Source organism: Suncus etruscus, chromosome 2 (genome assembly GCF_024139225.1).
Source record: "Suncus etruscus isolate mSunEtr1 chromosome 2, mSunEtr1.pri.cur, whole genome shotgun sequence".
In the NCBI taxonomy this organism is placed as follows: Eukaryota; Metazoa; Chordata; class Mammalia; order Eulipotyphla; family Soricidae; genus Suncus; species Suncus etruscus.
In genome coordinates, this window is record NC_064849.1 from 75,306,194 (window position 1) to 75,310,565 (window position 4,372).

The 4,372-nt window shown below is 33.9% G+C and overlaps 1 non-coding gene across 1 annotated transcript; it reads left to right on the forward strand.

Annotated features, from left to right (window-relative positions):
- The first annotated feature begins 2,066 nt into the window (after positions 1 to 2,066).
- Positions 2,067 to 2,197, forward strand: LOC126002666 (small nucleolar RNA SNORA51). The gene has a single exon (XR_007493343.1). It is a non-coding gene; the product is annotated as a small nucleolar RNA SNORA51 (small nucleolar RNA).
- Positions 2,198 to 4,372: the final 2,175 nt, after the last annotated feature.

The window sequence follows — 4,372 nt, forward strand, 5'->3', positions numbered from 1 at the left end:
TTCCTGAACAAAGAGCCAAGAGTGATCCCTGAGCATCAGTGGGTGCTGCCACCCCTTTAATTCCCAAACAAAATAAATGTGAACTATACTCATTTGACTCACATAACTATGTATTTGGGGAAAGAATAGAAAACCTTTGTTTGCTCAATTCCTATATGGTACAACAAATATGGTAAAAACAACATTGTAGAACAGGCTCACATGCCTATATTAGTTAAGAACTTTTATACTATTTTTTTGTTTTGTTTTTGTTTGTTGGTTTGTTTGTTTTGCCATACCCGGTGACTCTCAGGAGTTATTCCTGGCTATGTGCTCAGAAATCGTTCCTGGCTCGAGGAACCATATGGGACGCTGGAATCGAACCTAAACCTAGGTCTGCCCGAGGTCAGCCACCTGCAAGGCATACATACATCCTACCACTACGCCACCGCTCCGGGTGAAATTTTTTTGTTTTTTGTTTTTGTTTTTGTTTTGTTTTTTGTTTTTTGGGGTCATACCCGGCATTGCTCAGGGTTTACTCCTGGCTCTACGTTCAGAAATCGCTCTTTGCAGGCCTCGGGTAACCATATGGGATGTCAAGGTTCGAACCACCATCCTTCTGTATGCAAGGCAAATGCCCTATCTACATGCTATCCCTCTGGTCCCGTCTGGCTGGAACTTTTGTATTTTTGAAGACTACAATAAATATCTACTTGCTTCTCATATTTTGTTAGTTTGGTGAACTGTTGTTTTAGATAAATGAAAAACTGTGTTCACTAACCCATAAGCAACCTATGTTATTTTCTAGTATATGATGCATTTTGGCTTTATTTTACACTTTCAGTTAATTTTTATCCCCATCTTTCATAATATAAAAATGATAGTACTGTGTTGTTTAAAACTAGTCAAACCAAATTGTCAACAATTTATCATTTATAGCAAAATTGCCTGTGGTTAATAACTTATGCAGCAAAAGGCTTGTGGTGAATAATTTATGGTAAATCTCCCATTCTGGTTAAACATTTTTTAATGCTGTATACAAATTTGACACTGACTTTACCATCAAAATGATTAAAATGTATATTTTGTACCATACAGCTGATACTATTTCAAAACAAAAAAATTACTTCAGTCCTAAAATGCCATGCAAAACATTGCAGATGAGCAGCCACTCTCGGTTGCTTGCAAATATCTCATCAATGATCACATGTAAAATTAGGCTATCACTCATCTGCAAAAGAGTCAAAGAGAAGACAGACATCAATCTTTCAATATCTCTTGGGATATGCTTGAGTTGAATTTTCATTCTGAGTACTTAGACACTAGAGTTAAGTGAGAGTTCCCTGTGATTCTTGAAATGTTGTAAAACATGCTCTAGAGAGGTGATGAGTTGTAGAGAAACATCTATTTTGTATTAATACCCACGAGTCTGAGTTTAAGAATTGAATGTTTAGGCAGCACTAAGAAATAGAACAACGCCAAAAAATAATTTCTGGAGCCATGGGAGCTTATTATTTGGTTAACATTGTAAATAGGAAAGTAATTGTAATAGAAAATTGTACAAGGGGCTTGAGTGACAGTATTCTGTGGCTTATTTTCTTACTTTGCACACTCCCATCAAATTGGGTTTAATCTTCTGTACCCCCTACAGAACCTTGAGCACTGCCAAAAGTAATTCCTAAACACTGCTGGTTGGGGACAGCCCCACAAAAAAGAAACTAGTTGGTTTTCATGTGCAATAGGATGATTCAGCAACCACATTATTTTGCCCAAAATATTTCAGTGTGGTACACAAATTCATATATAACATTATTATGAAACCATGCAAATATTTTCAATTTTAACAAATTACATATTCAATTAATGTTTATCTTCGGAATTTTTGTGATTTAAATTGACTTTAAAATATCCAAAATTCTACTACTACTTTAGAAAGCCTATCTAGAGTACAGGCCGGTGTGGGGTGGAGAGGAAGGACACTTGGGATATTGGTCATGGGAATGTTGCACTGGTAAAAGATTATATATATATAAAAGATATATATATATATATATATATATATATCTTGTCAAAAAAAGACAAGATAAGGCCTTCCAATTCTTACCACAGGCTGTGTTCTTTACACTGACTGTATAGAAAGAGGATACAATAAATGCACCCCATACACACCTCAACACAGGTCCTTTGCCTGGTCTGTATTGTGAATTGGGGAACAAAAATATTCAAAATTCTGGTGTCTATTCTAGGCACTGTATTATCCCTCAAGCACTTGCTAAAAATGGTCCCTGAACACAGTACCCAAAAATGTCTGCATACAATAGGATATAGTCCCCCACAAAAACAAAACAAAAATGAATATTCACAATCTTTTAAAAAAATTTTTGAACAAATTTATATAATAAAAGGAAATATTTAAAATAAGATAATAAATTAGTTATTGTATTACAGACTATGATTAAAATTAGTCCCTCCTTTTAATACAAAGATCTAGTTTTTCAGTCTTTTATTTTTGTATTATCTCACATGAATTCATTGAAAAACAGTGTAATGGAATGCTTCTAAGTTATTTTTTGATCATTTAAATAAGTGATTTCATCCATTTATATACTGCATAATGATAATGCTTTTGATATAATATTATAAATTTATGCATTTTAACTATAGAAACCCGACATTAAAAATATTTGAGGATAAATGACAATAATTAATACCTATCCCAATGAAGGAGAATGTGATTATCAATCAGAAGAAAATATTGAAATTGAATTTGAAGCTACATTCAAATTGTAGCTCTAAAACTCATCTATCAAGTATTTTCCAATATCTAAATTTATTTGACAGTGTATCTTAATTTATAATTGAAATGTGTCTGATTGGAAAATACGATCCTACGTTTTCCAGGAAAACAAAATTTTAACTCTGATTTTTTATAATCATGCGAATCAATGACTTAACGGCTTAAGCACCTGACTAGCATGTGCAAGATCCTGAGTCAAATGCAGAGAACAGGTGATAACATAACAGTTTGCATATAAGAAGAGATGGAAAGAAAATTCCTGCTTTCATGAAGATCTCAGTATGATTTATTTAAAGCTTTTAAATACTGAATGCTTTATACTCACTCTTACAGAACATAGTGTTTTTAATTTATAGTTGTTTGGTTTAAAGCAAAATAGATCAATTAATAAAATTTTTCGATGAAATATATTACTATATGACCTCATCTATTTGAATAATCTATATTAATATTCATGGGGCCAGAGCCATAATGCAGCTGTTGGGGGTTTGCCTTATGGGCAGCTGACTGGAATGGATCACCACTGGATCCTGGGAGTCCCATATGGTCCCCCAACAAGGAGCAATTTCTGTGCATTAGCCAGGAGTAACCCCTGAGCGTCACAAGGTGTGGTCAAAACAAAATACATAAGAAACAAAAAAAAATTTCATGAAAGTCAGAAAATAATAAAAATAGCTATATTCAGTTGCCTAACATAATTTTGACATCAAGTCTATTTTTCTTAGGTATTAATTATTAAATTTATGATTATATTCTCATGGACTGCAATTCCCTGAATCAACAGACATCTCCACATCTCAAATTAGGTTTTTGGAAAAGCATTTGTGTAATGCCTTTGAAGATGTATACTCTATTTAGAAAATATATACATAAATGAAAGTTAACCTATAAAAATTATGAGAGAGAGAACTTGGGGCCAGAGTGGTGGCGCAATCTATAAGGAGTCTGCCTTGCCCCACTAGCCTAGGGTTTGATCACCCATGTCCCATATGTTCCCCCAAACTAGGACCAATTTCTGAGTAGCCAGAAGTAACCCCTGAGACTCACCAGGTGTGACCCCAAAACAAAACAAAAACAAATTATAAGAGGTTGAACTTAAGTGATTATTATGCATTTTGGTAGACTTATTTAAGTTCTTGGTAATAAATGTTATTTAGCAGCAAGTCCCAAGATTAGTAAGAATTAGCCTTTGACTGCCAAATATTTTGAAATCCAATTCTAAACCAAAATAATATCTTAATGGTAGCATTCAATTTGGTTTGGATATTATGTCTAGGAATTATATTCTATGAATTAAATGTCAAATATAGCTAATAATATAAGATATGGAGTATATAATGTCTGTTTTTCTTTTTTATATGGTATTTGGGCCACACCCGTGATGTTTAGAGGTTACTCCTAGTTCTGTACTCTGGTATTACTCCTGGCTGTGTTTGGAAGTCCATCTGGATACAGTGGTGGGGGGATTTAGCAACATACAAATAAGAATGACCTACCCACTGTACTCTGACCATGAATTATTTTCTTTCTTAAACATTTATTATAGGGGCCAGAGAGAGCATGGAGGCAGGGTATTTGCCTTGCTTGCAGAAGGAT